Below are 14,187 nucleotides of genomic sequence, written 5' to 3' on the forward strand. Positions count from 1 at the left end.
CCGGGGGAGAGGGGAAACTCCAAGACTACCGGTGGTCCACTTCCTTATCTTTCAGGCGGAGCGCCCCGCCGAGCCGGCAGGGCAGGGTATCGGGTTCGGGCCGAGGCGAGGGGGTCGCGACCCCGGCTGGGAAAGGCGCTACTGTTCTGCTCCACTCAAGCCTTTAAAAGTGAAGCCTGTTCTCTGGGAGGCAGCCGGTCCGACGCTGCACTCACACCGACCGGGTCAGAACCAGAACAACCTAAAAAGTCCTTGTAGTCCAATAACCATAAACGCTGCAGGTCAGATGTGTGACAGAACCACTTCCTGTGTGGTTTGTCCTCTTTGTCTTCCTTTGTGACGACGTCCAGCCGCCACCAAGCGCCGGCGGTGTCACCAGAACCCAGCTGTGGCCCGAGGGCTGACATACCTGGCAGAGGGAAATGACCGCTCTATTACCTGAGAGCGCGTCTTTGTTCGCTCTGATGACGGACTCAACAAAGGAGGGAGGAAGTGTCTTTTATGTGAGGGAAGAGTCCGTCCAGCCCTGCAGTCAGACCACCTGTCCCGGTGGCCCAGGAGCGTCCTGAGGCTACGGCGGTTCTGGTCGGCCACAGGATCCGTGCAGCCGGAGGTCAGGAGCCAAGGTGACATCTTAACTCAACCACACGGCGAGAGTTTACCTCTGCAGTCAGGTTAGGGTGGGAACGCCATGGCAGCAAAGGTACCGACCCAAAGAGACCAAAGCTACAGGACGAGTAGATTTCACCAATAAACCCAAAACATTTTAGGACTGATCTCAAAAACTTTCTAGAAAAAAAAACATTGACTTTTCATGTTTAAAAATTCTCAAATTTTAAAATTTTCAACTGAGCCTGAAAGCATTTTGTTTTTTTGTTGAACCGTTTCTGATTTCATTTCTTGATGTTTTGGGTCGTTATGTTGCACAAAAACAACCCAGTTGTATAAAAAAGTTTTATATTCCTGACAGACAGGCCCCCAGCATCACTGATCCTCCACCGTACTTACCAGGCTGGTGTTTTTTTACATATTCATCATTATTTTCTGAAAAGATTTATGACTGTTGCTGGTTTTCTCTGCTCCAGTTAAAGTCCCAGTAGCATGTAGAAAACTCCACATGTGTGTCAGACTTTTACTCTCTGGATGAAACCAGCAACGTCCCGGAACAACGTGAGCTCGGCCCGGTTCTGATCCAGTTTCTGGTCTGAAACCCTTTGACTGGTTTCACAGAACTTCATCCCACCAGGTTCCTTCGATCTTTAACAAATCAGTTTTTAATTTCCAGATTTAAACTCGCTGAGAATGAAGACATGAGAGAAACAACTCAGGATGTAAGTTTGTGCAGAAATGTTGCTTCTATCAGAACATGAACAGAACCTTAGCATTAGCGTTAGCTTCTGTAGATGAGTTTTCCATTGTGTCTGCTGAATCCTCCCATTTCCTCCTCTGCTGCTCAGATTGTCTTACTGTAAATAACTCGGCTTGTTAATGGGGTTAATGAAGTGAGCGGCTCTGCAGTGGGTCCTCCTCCCTCCTCCCTCATCCATTCATCCATTCATCCATTCATCATGCAGTAGGAAACCAGCTGAGAGTCATCCACCCCCAGCCTGGACACACACACCAACATCACACACTCATCCAGACCAAAATGATCTGGTCTAAACATCTAAACTGAAAATATTACAGTTAATTTTAGGGCTGCAGCTAATGATTGTTTCAGTAACTGGTTATAAAAAGCAGCAGATAAAAATAAATTTCACATTCTGCAGATTTTTCATGTAACTAATAGCAAAATACATTAAAAATGCAAAAAACAAAAACAAAATAAACATTTTATTGCCTGAAAGTCAATATCAGCATTTCTTTAGTGAACAAAATATTAAAACATTAATTTTATTTTTATTTTTTATTCCAGTTTGTTAAAAGGACAAGCTGGTAACATCGGTGAATCTTTTAAGCCACTCAAATGAAGATCTGCAGATGTTTTCTCTAATCTGTCCGTCCAGTTTGTAGATTTTGCAGGTTTCAGATTAGAATCACGATCAGTGCACATAAAAATATTCATAAATGAGCAGAAATGAACTGAAACTCTGGAGTTTTCCACCCAGCACCATAAAAATCAGATTCCTTTTCTCCACTTTGATTTGTGGAGTCGTCATAATGACTCATCACTTTTTACATCCTGAGCCGTGATAAAGTAACAGAAGACAGATTTGATTTACTGCAAGACTCTGTTATAATAATCAGCCAGTGGAACTAATGCTTTTTAAATCAATATTAAAGATTATTTAACTTAAAACAAGCTCCTATCTTGGTCATAAGTTACTTGTAAGTCAGCTTTGATTTATTTCAAGAGTAATAAAATATTTACACTAAAAACTAAAATACTTGGTAAGATTTTGTGTTTTTACAGTGCAGCTTCACCAACCAGAAGCTGATCTGAAGCTGAGATTTTGGTCTAGTGCAGAAACACCTGAAAGGTGTGTTTGAATGTAACAGAACACCTCTGCTCAGCCGGCTTCACCTTTACCTGCTGCCCCTGACACACACACACACACACACACACACACACACACACACACACACACACACACACACACACACACACACACACACCTGGCTGAGCCCCTGCAGTCGTCGATGCGTCATCCTGCATACCTGCAGCTTGCTTTTGCAGAAACATCATCCTGCAGGCAGGAATCACAGTCCAATGATTCATGTTTTTTTTCCTCTATTTACATTTTTCATGATGTATAAATCAGTTTATAGATTCACCTCTACAGTTAAAAGGAACTGAAAAAAAATTAAGAACCATTTACTTAAAAAAAGCTGGGAACATTTTTACACAAGGAAGATTTTTGTAATTTCCACTTGACAAAATTTACGTCAATTTTATTCAGTAGAAAGATTTGATTTTAACAAACAGGTCAATTTTACTTCCACATATGCACAAAATGTTTTGCTAATAAATTTGACTTCAGCCTCATTAACCCAGTGGGCTGAGAGAAGCGTCTTTGTTATTTATCGGTGCTGCTTGTGTGTCAGATTTACTGCTGTACCAGAAACACGCGAATACAAAAGTTCCAGCTGGTGAAATAAAATGCAACTAATTGAATTAAAATGTTTAACAAGCTAAAATTAAAATCCTGGCTCTAAAAAAAATAACAAATATTTTCCTAAATAATCCAAATTCCAGGTGTTTGATACAAACCAACAGGATCAGCTGATGGGTCGGAACCGACGGATCGATAACAGAGAAGCCATTAAACGCTGCAGAGCGTGAATCCTGCTTTCTGCCCGATGCTCCTCCAGCAGAGGAGATTTAATCCTCAAACAGCCTCCATGCGGAGCCGCCTGATGCATTATCAATACATTAACTGGATAGTTGGATTAACTGTATGAGGCGGTGTCAGCTGGGACCCACACAAACCGATGAGCTGCAGGGAAACGGCGAGGACAAAGAGAGGAGAGACGGCCTGCTGGGAGAGGGAGGGTCGGCATCACTGAGAAAGGAGGAAGTTTGGCCAGCAGAACAAAACCGATTTAATGAGAAAGGAAGAGCCTGAAAGACTCCTGATGTACTGAAGAAGCTGAGAGGTCCAGAGATCTGGTGGTTCGACCATCATCATCCTCATCACAACGCCAGAGCAGAATCTCATCAGCAAGGACCTCAGACTGGAGTGTCCAGCTTCAGTCCTCAAGTTTTCAGATTCAAGAAACTTTAATCAAATGAATCTATCATTCATTCACTGGGTCACCAAGTTCTGCTGAGTCCCAACGAGTCATTCATCCGAGTCAGGCGTAAAAAACATGGAGGACTGGTGAGAAAAGCAACAACCTGGGAAAGGTCATAAGGTCATTTTTAACTACCTGAAGTCCATCATTCTGCACAGAGGAAACATTTCAACTGATGCTAATATTCCAGCAGATTGAGCCCAACGTCAGAGAAATGATCAGAAATAGATCCATAGCAGGTTCTGCAGGCCTCAAGTAGCAGGTTAAAGGTTAAAGGTCATTTCTTTATTTAAACATCCTGAAGTCCACATCAACTTTATTATGGGAACAAAAAGACATAAAGGTATTTCTTAAGACGCAAAGTTAAATTAACCACAAAATTCAAATCAACTGCTTTTACAAAAAACTTTTTCAATCAGGTCAGAATTTAAAATTTACTGAAAGATGAACAACAACAACAACAGGAAGGTTAGAAGAAACTAAACCTTCAAATCCAACCAACACATAATCCTGTCACCACAAGAAATTAATCACTTAATCCCCTGATCATTTAAAATGAGCTCAATAATTTATATTCCGATTATATTATCTGAAGGGAAATTTGGCATAAAGAGACGTTATAATCATTTAAATTATGGTTTTGCTTGAAAGTTATTTTTTATATCCGTTTTATTTATTGCTTTTGGTTTTTGTGTTTTATTTTGCATATTTAAAATGTCTTGCAGTTACAGCTGGGAGATCTGATGAAAATCATATTTGTTTGCTACACGATACACAATATATACAGATATCATTTAAAATGGCACTGGAGAACAAACGGAAAAATCTGAATAAATTCAGATATTTTATTGTAACCATTAGTTGCACACAAATGTTTTTCACTAATGAAATTACTATCACTGTGTTTATCTGTGATCAACAAGCAGCAAAATAAATCACCAAGCTCGAATCAACGAGGAAACATAAACAGGTTATTTAATGTTTTCATCATAAAAATGATCAAATCAAAAAACAGATGAGTCCAGATTACAAAAATAAAAGTTTAAATAGTGACTATAAAATCAACAGACCCAAACCAGTCAGAGAAAAAGATGGCCTAATCAAAGTCCTGATAGAACTGCTGTGGTGGGAATGAGCAGAAACTTTAACGAACTGAAGAAATGTTGGAAAAAGACCAGAACTCCTCCGTAGCTCTGGGTTTACGGGAAACGTCTCGGCCTGAAGACGCAGTCGGACCCGGTTTAATGGAGGTAACCGGTGCAGAACAGCAGCTTCATAATTGAGTCCCTCTGGGGCTCCTGTAGTTGGGCTGGAGCCGCTCCGGGACCAGAATGTGTCGGGATAAAAGCCTCCATTACGGTCCGCCGTTCTGGAGCGCCGGCGGCTCCGCCTCGCCTCGGGCTCGGCTCTAACCAGATTACCAGGCGGCTTGATGAATCGTCTGTCAGAGGAAGTTAAAAGACGCATTAGGTGTTGGGACTCTCAGACACTTAACCTGATTAGGACCAACGGGTCTGTGTGGCAGAGCGCGGCAGGAAACGGGCCAAAGATCGACACTTTCAGGTCCAAACTTTGTTTGGCGAAAACAAAGGAGAGAAACATCTGAAGGATCCGGACAAAGAAAGCAGCAGATCGTCGGTTCAGGTCCCAGACAACAACATCGCTGATCTGCCGTTTCTGTTTGTTCACAGCCTCATGTGGGCTCTGCTGTCTGAGGAGACAAAGGTCAGAGGTCAAGCCAGAAAGAAAACTCCTCCTAACCTCCTGCTCAAAGGATTCTGCTGCCGTCAGATGAAACTTGTCTTCCTTCCACAGCGATCAGCATCAGGAGTCCAGGTCTTAGTCCATCCCTCCCACCAGGATCCAACCCATCTGCCGGGTTTAACCGCTCATCGGACCTCATCGGATCTGATGAGGTCCGATGAGGTCGTCATCAGATCCGATGAGGTCGTCATCAGATCCGATGAGGTCGTCATCAGATCCGATGGCTCCTGGAGTCGAGCTTTAGGTTCAGGTCCGTCCACACCAGCATTAGTCATTAGATAATCTGAATCAGAACCGAAACCAAGCAAAGCCTTAAGGGATCAGATGATTCTTCACCTCAACAATGCAAAGCAATGGACTCATTATTGGAGTCTAGATTGATTTATTCTCCATCTAAAAACTATTCAATGCATGTTCACAGTTTCCATCTCCAGAAAATTGGCTTCCTATTGCAGAGTTACAACGTTTTAAAGCTGCAACAAGTTATTTAACCCCAAGAGATGCAACAAGCAGCTCCTCGTTTCTTAAAGACACATCCTGTGGTCGTGGAAAAGATGTCAGTCTGCTTATGAAGGGTCAGATTATTGCCATCGAGACTAAAGTATGGTTGAGAACTGACCAACATGTTATTAAAAACAGGAAGCATAAAGAGGAACTGTCGTCTTTGGGGAGGAAATGAATGACTGTGATATCAAATAGAAGAAAAATAACAGTAGAAGTGCTGGTTGTGTTTAATAGTGAAAGTAGGAGCTTTTCCAATGTGAGAGGAACTGGAGGGTTTGGGACTGAACAGCTATAGCCACAAGAAAACCACTGATCAGTGAGGCTGACAGGACAAAAAGGCTTTTTATTCGGCAAGGCAGGATAAAGATGGGAGTCTGGAGTGATGGAAGGAGGTCATGTGATCCGATGAGTCCAGATTTACCCTCTTCCAGAGAGACGGGCGTTCAGGGTAAGAAGAGAGGCAGATGAAGTGATGCACCAATCATTCCCATTGTCTACTGTATCAGTCTGTGGGGACAGGTCAAAGTTCAGCAAGTTCCTGAGGTCAGCTGAATGATGAGATGATTCCTGCAAAGGATCGTTTCTTTGCTGATGACACAGAGATATTCCAGGATGACAACGCAATGATTCATCTGAGTCAGATTGTGAAACTGGGTCAGGAGACCTCAGAGTCCGGACCTGAAGAACCTTTGGGGTGTTCTGGAGACGCCGCTCAGAGGTCGGACACTTCATCAAAGAGAATCTTATCAAAGCAATGCCACAGCAAATGCTATGATCAAAGTTAAATGAGTTCCAATGAAATATTAAGATTGTGAACTTTTTCTTTTGGTGGCAACATTTTCTTGCCCAGGCAGCATCGAGCTCCCTTCTTGGCTGAGGTCCAGATGGTCGGATCTCTGAAACTTTCTGCAAAAGCCATAAGAGGCTAAATCCTCAAGTCAGACTCAAGAGTTTGATCTCATGTCTTTATAGATACTTAAAACACCAAAGATGAAGCAGCAAAAACAGAAACTGGCTGGTTCCCAGGGAGAAAACCTGCACCAGTGCTCCTTCAGCTTGAGATTCTCCTGGGGGGGTCGGCGGTTCTGATGGGGTCATGGACCTCACTCAACAGACAGCAGAGCGGGTCAGCACTCAGTTCAGGTGAGAGGAAGAAAAACAAGCAGCGCTGCGGTTTGTGCAGCGTCGTCGCAGCGGCTCTGCTGACACATGCGGCCTCTGAAAGGCCCAAAGATGCTGTGGAGGGGTCAACAGCGCGCCGCCTCAATGCATTCCTTCCTTCCCCCTGAGCTTCTGTCTTTCTCTCGTTTCTTTTCTTCTGCTGCAACGGGGTGAGGAGGGCGCTGCTGGAGCTTGAGAAAATAAAAACTTCTCAAAGACAGAGAGAGAGGAGGGAGGGAAGAAGGTAAAATGTTTCACCGTGGGCCGGCCTGTCACTCAGCGTGATTAATGGGCCGCTCGGGGAGAACCGGCGCGATCTGAATGAGAAATATGACTTTTAGCTGCTAATTTGATTAGCATCGAGCCGCTATGGAGACGTTCTTCTGCAGCCACATTCACTTAATGTTGAGAAAGTTTGAATCAGAAGGAAGCTTCAGTCTGAGTTTTGATTGACGTCCCGTCAGCGCCAAAAGGTCCAGACAGGAGCGGGTCCCCCACAGCCGGCCCTTCAACACCAGCTGGGCTCCTGCAGCTGTCAATCACTGGGACAAAGCCCAGCAGGGGGCCGGTCCACCAAGCCTCGCTCTGCAACACCGCAGCCTGACAAAGCATCACTTCCTGCTGCATTAAACCACAGGTTTCATGTGAAAGCTGGACCAGCTGGCTGAACAAACGCTGCAGGAGAAACTACAACCACCAGGGGGCACTGGAGAGAGACTATTAATCAGAAACATGCTGCAGATTCATTTGGTCTCAGTTTGAAAGCAAAACTCTGGTTAACTCTTAGAGTTCGTTCCCACCAGACCTGTTTAGTTCGTTTTAATCAAACTCCAGTCTGTTTGTAAACCTCGATCTGGGTTTGGTTGAAGTGAACTCTGGTGCTGTTTGAATGAACATGTGAACACCAAGCAGACCCCCAAGGCAGGAAATGGACTACGGCGCAAGGCATTCTGGGTTAATACAATTAAAACAAACATGTGAGTCTCGTACTAGCAGGACAAATGACTTGTGATTTTTAGCCAAAGATGAAAGAGAAATCCTCCAACCTCTAAAATCTGACGCCTCCATTTTAGTTTCCATTTGGTGAAGAAGGAAGTTGCGCTCAGTGTCTTCAGTGGCTTCGGTGCAGCGCCCCCACAGGCCAGGAGGGGAACAGGTTGGTTTGACTCAGAGCAGCGAGAAAGAACCACAGCAGCTGGAGCTGGAGCAGATGATGCAACTTTGATCCCAATTTGAACCAAGTCTACCGGACCATCAGGTGGGAAAACACCTTCAGTTTAGGATCCTGGAAAAAAGACACATTGTGCAGAATCTGATAGCAAAGACGTACAGTGAATGACACGAAGAGGAAATGAACCAATCTGGACAGAACCTGGTAAAAAAGAAACAAACAAAACTGAGAGTTTTGTTCCTCTGGTAAGGCACAGGCCCACCGGTGGACAGGAGCATTCACTATATCGGAACTGATTTGGTAAATGTCCATCTCCTCTTTAGCACATGAACTCTCTCTAAAAAGCCAAACTGAGGAAGTCATTTTAAATTTTTTTTTAATTTTCCCTCAACCTTTTCTGATGCAATACTTCCAAAAACCATTGCTGGAACATGGCTGCTACCTGTGGCGAGCTCCAAACTGCTCCACTGTAGAGACCCCAGAAATTCTGGTTTCAATGTCGTTTATCAGGATTTTCTGTGACAGACAAAAATCTAGGAGGATCCTGTGATCCTTGTGAAAACGGCTAAGAACCATTCATCAACTCCCTTCATATTCTGATCCAAATACGTTGAAGGCCTCATTTTTCTCACAATAGCGTCTGGAGGAATCTCCACCCACAGACGGTGAAACAGACAAACATGTTTTTAAGGAGCGCTCCTTTAGAGACGACAACATCAGACTTAATTCAGCGGCAAATTAGAGGGAAAATTCAGAACAAAGGTGAGAACCTGCTGTCTTCCTTTTCTCTCTGCAGCGGTTTGACCCGACTGGAGGATGTGCTCTGACACCGTGAAGAGAAAAGTGATTAAAGCGTGAATGTAACTGATCAAAGCTTCCCAGAAATAACAAGAAAATAAGTCTGGCACATAAAAGCAGGAGGAGAGGCATCAGCAGAGGTAACCTGCAGACATGCTGGAATAAAGAGGCGAACCCACGCCTGACTACGCTCCACTGCTGCTCAACACAAACACTCACTCAGCCGCTGTCCTGACAGACACGAACAAGTGGGGCGGCGACGCCTTGCACGCCTGGCTCAACGCGGCGAACGCCCACAGAGGAGCGCACCTTTGAAGAGCCCAGACGAGGTGAGCCAGGGATCACGGAGAACCATGCAGCTTAGGAAGCCAAACTCACTCAGGACAAGTGGTGATTAGCAGCGTTTGTGTCTCCAGGCTCCACCCGGCCGTCTCCAAGGAGATTTGTGTCCACAAGTCGAGGTCTGCGTGACTTTTTGGGTGTTTGTGGAGCCTGGAAGGTTTGAGGTGATGTTTGTCTGTTCCCTGGTGGAGATAAAGGTTTTTTCTTTTGCTCTGCTGGAAGCGGATCTGAGCGCTGAACCGTGGAGCAGCAGAGTAATTGTCTCTTTCCTCCGTAACAGGATTAGGAGCCCAGCGGTGTGGCGGGTTCGGGCCTCCAGTCAGCCGTGCTGCTGGACGCCGCCGGGGCCCGCCAGCCAGTTAACCGGTCAGCCGGGGTCAGCCAAGGTCAGCGGCTCCTGCTGCTCAGCTTCTAGACCTGGAGGGTCCAGGAAGGAGAGAACCTGGAAAACAAACAGAGTCAAGGAGAGCAAAATTACTCAAAAACACCAAAAACTCAGAGTTTGGTTCCATCGTCCTGCCTGAAGACCCAACTGGAGCTTTTCCAGCACCCAGCTGCTGATTTAAGGTGGAGGACGTCTGCACCAGTTCTTCACCTCGACTCAACCAAAGCTAACTCTGCCATAAATAGTTTATCCATCAGAATGATGCTACAAGCTAACGCCTTCACCTCAAGTTCATTGTCGTTCATTAGGAAACGCAGGCAGCATCCTGCCAGTCAGCCAGGCAGATTAGATTCACCCTCCCTCCCTGGAATGACGTTTGCTTTGATTTTAAAAAGTTTACATCCCAATAACTAACACATGATGAAAAAATTAAACGCTAGCAACTCGCTAGGTTTTGCAAACATGTAAAGAAGCAAAATGTCTGTCACCTCAATGAGCTTCACCTCAATGAGCTTCACCTCAATGAGCTTCACCTCAATGAGCTGCTTCACCTCAATGAGCTGCTTCACCTCAATGAGCTTCACCTCAAGCTCACTGAGGCGAAGGCGTGAGTTAGTTAACCCTCAAGACTTTGACACGTTCATTTCAGGTAATTAATTATGCATTAAACTTTTTAACACAACTAAACACTTTTTTTTTTTACATGCAAAGGTTTTAACCGGAACCTTTGTATTCACGTATTTCTGGTAATTCTGACGCACAAGCTGTCATGTTCTATGTTTTTCTGTGTCTTTATTTCGCGTTTCTGTGTCTCTGAGTCTCCCTTGATTAGTTCCCAGGTGTGTCTCATTCTCTGATTACCTCGTATGTATTTAGTGTCTCTGTGTCTCTGTCCTTGTCTAAGCAGTCATTTGTTTGCCTCAAGTCTGTCTAGCTGTGATTACCTAGTCCTTCGTTGCTCCAGTGCTGCCGATGTTGAGCCCTGGCTTTCTGCTCAGTCGTGCTGCCTGGCAGTGAACTACTTGGTTTTGTCTGGACTGTGGATCAGTATTTATCATTAAAACAACCATCAATCATCTCAACCTGGGTCTACAGCGTTTGCCTCGCCACCTTCACCGTTTCATGACACAAGCAACATCCGCTAATAACAGTGATGCATCCAAGATGCTCCTGTTGGGTTTTACCAAACATTTCAGCAAAAACCCAAAACCAACAGAAACGGTTAAATTCAATGATTTAATTTTACTGAGTTTTTCCAACCGTCAATTCAAAAGGAATCAGAAGAATTATAATTTCCAGAGACTCAATAAACAAAACGTGAATTTTTTCACTGTTTTCTTTAGATTTATAACATTTCAACATTTCCACATGTATCGACTCCAAAACAGATCAATTTAAAGCAAAGAGCTGGAAGAGGAGGAACCGTCATCCACAGGTTTCAGCTACACAATCCTAATTATGCAGTTTGGGGTTAATCCTGTAAACACTCTCACTAATCTAATCTGCTTCAGCTTAATGAGACAGAATGTAAATGTTGACCCGGTCATTGTTCGTTCTGTTGGGGGGAAACCGGGTTTTAATGTTTCCAGCTTTTTTATTTTCTCATTAGCATCAGGATTAGATGTGTTTGTTATCAGTGGCAGAGCCGTTAGTGAGCTGATGGCAGTAATGGAGGCCTGCTGTCTGAACTGGGCTGCAGATAAAACCAACTGGTTCAGGTTGAACCTGTGGTGAAGCAGAACCACACCAACTGGACCCATGTAGACGGATCGGTTCCTCCAGAAGAACAGAAAGAACCAGGAGAATAACCCAATGAAAAGACGTTCAGAGCTCAAACTCTAACGGATTTTACTAAAATTTTATGTGAAAACCCAAAACAAAGTTGTGCTTATTGGTGCAATGGAAGCAACTTTTCTGCTAAATTACCAAATAAATAGACATGTGAGCTAAACAGCAAAGATATTTATAGTTTTTAATCTGTTATTCAACCATCAGATTGGAGCAACGTGTTGTTCTCCATTAAGCTGCCCAGAGCTTCTTTAGAAATGTAGACAGCGGACGCTGACATTAGCATTAGCCGCTACATGTTAGCATTGAGAGGCTACTTTAGGCTTGAATAGTTTCACTGATACGCTAACTGCTGTTAGCACAACTTGAACACAACAGTCAGCGTCCAATCAGATTGTTTTGTAAAGCAGAACTCAACCGTCTCAGAGAAGCAGCTTCGTCGTCCATCGCTGTTGTTAGCGGATGTTGGTTGTGCATCAGATTTACTGCTGTACCAGAAACACCTGAACACAAAGGTTCCGCTCTGAACTTTTGTGTATAAAAATCTGGCATTAATTGCATGAAACATTGTAACACATTAAATCTTATGTTGTTATGTTGTTATGGTAAATGTTTCTATTTCCAAATACAAACATGAAAGGTTTGATGTGTGTTTGTTCTCTGTTGGGTCATGATGCTGCCACTTCCACATGTACTGATTTAAATGAAATCCTGATGCTTTGCAGATTTCTCATGACTCCAGAGTTCCTGCAGGCCTCCTGGTGGGTCATGTGATGGTTCTGGTTCCAGGTTCTGGTTCCAGACAGACCACATGTAATCAGATGTTAGCAGAAAAAGCCGGAGGATCCCTGCAGAGTTTGGTATTTACCTGATGACAGCAGTAAGTGAGCTGTGAGGTTGATCTGTTTCTCTTCAGCGTTATTCTGAATCAAGCATCATGTTGTCGTCTCAGCATCTCCAGGTTTTCTGTAGCATTTGTGTCCAAACAGGCTCCATCAGGGTGGAGCTGATCTGAAGGATTTCCTTGTCACGGCTGAAGAATGTGAGCGATTTCTGCGCCGCGGTTGAAACAAACGCTGCAGATCTGTTGCTACCTGCTAGCAACTGCAGATGAATAACTTGACCTGTTTAGTAAACAGAAATGTTTCTGAATGTCAAACATGAACCACAAACATGAGCTCAGTCAATCTTTCAGTTACCTGAAACTCAAACAAACACACAGAAATACTCGTCTGTGTCTCTTCATGCCGTTTTCACTTAGAGATTTTATCTCTAAGTTTTGCAAACTTTGTAAATGATTCCCTCCCTTTGTGTTAGAGCTTGTTGAGCAAGGATTCAATTCTGACACATAAACATCAGGATGTTTTAAGATTCATCAACGGATCAGGATGGAGCAGAAACCGTCCCAGTCTGACCAGTGCTATGGCCCGTTATGCTGGTTCTGCTCGTCTGTCATTTTATCCTTTTCCTTCCATTTTTATTGATGAAATCATAAAAACAATACATTTATGATTTATCCCAGCAGATCTTTCAGTTTCTTATTCTACATGAATGTATCTGATCTTTACACAAATCTTCATATCTTACAAAGTTAATCTGAATAAATAAAAAGCATCTTTTAAATGAAAATGTTCTTAATTACTGGACAAAAGTAACATCTGGTGGATAAAAAACAAAGCTTTCTAAGAGTGGCCTAGTCAAAGTCTGTATATAAATCCAGTTAAGTTGATCTGGTATGACTTTAAACAACTGTTGCTGCTGAAAAACTCTGAATAGGAAGTGACTCCTGATGGCAACTGCTCTGTTGTTCTACTGGTTTCACTGGTGATTTATTTAGTTTTTAATTTTTCATCCATCACATCTCAAACATGCGTCACCAAACCTCCATGTTGCTCTTAGTCTGCTCACCTGTACAGGTAGTTAGTGATGTATAATCTCTGGTCACACAGAGCAGAGACGTTTTAACGGTGAAATGTCGGAGCTGAATGAACCAACAGGTTGGGTTCTGTGAGGTCGTGACCTCGTCACCGGAGCGCTCCGTCTGTCGTCGCAGAGGAAAGTGGTGCTGGAATAATCCAGTATTGATATTTATATTTTTGCACGCCCTGAGCCGTCTCCCTGTTCGCAGCCTGTCTGTGTTGGTTTTCTGAGCCACAGAAATCTGAAAAGCTTTTCTCACTGTCAAAACAGACACCTACACCTGGGATCGTTTCCCGATGAGCCTCAGTTCCAGCCTGTTGCCGTCACGCCCTGCAGAGCCGTGTGGCTCTGCTGCAGCTCCACCAGCATTCCCAGTTTCACAGCAGCTGTGGTGGAGTGAGTTTACTGGGAAGAGATCACGTCACATGGTGGCTCAAAAAATGTAGAAGTCGGACCTGAAATATGAAAAGTGAACATATTTGTTTGCTTAACTACATATTATGTTTTTCTTAAATCCTGGAGTCTTTAAAAAATAATACAAAGGTTTAAAAAATTAATTTTACAAGAATAAAGTCATATTATGGCTTCATTGTCGTATTACTTTATTTTTCTAATACCG

The 14,187-nt window shown here is 43.6% G+C and overlaps 1 long non-coding RNA gene across 1 annotated transcript; it reads right to left on the reverse strand.

Annotated features, from left to right (window-relative positions):
- Positions 1-8,322: 8,322 nt before the first annotated feature.
- LOC114138085 (uncharacterized) lies at positions 8,323-13,817 on the reverse strand. The gene is made up of 4 exons (XR_003594154.1): positions 13,557-13,817; positions 12,517-12,772; positions 9,512-12,440; positions 8,323-8,449 (listed from the first exon to the last, which is right to left on the reverse strand). It is a non-coding gene; the product is annotated as an uncharacterized LOC114138085 (long non-coding RNA).
- Between the last annotated feature and the right edge of the window lie 370 nt (positions 13,818-14,187).

This window comes from Xiphophorus couchianus, chromosome 22, assembly GCF_001444195.1.
Source record: "Xiphophorus couchianus chromosome 22, X_couchianus-1.0, whole genome shotgun sequence".
In the NCBI taxonomy this organism is placed as follows: domain Eukaryota; kingdom Metazoa; phylum Chordata; class Actinopteri; order Cyprinodontiformes; family Poeciliidae; genus Xiphophorus; species Xiphophorus couchianus.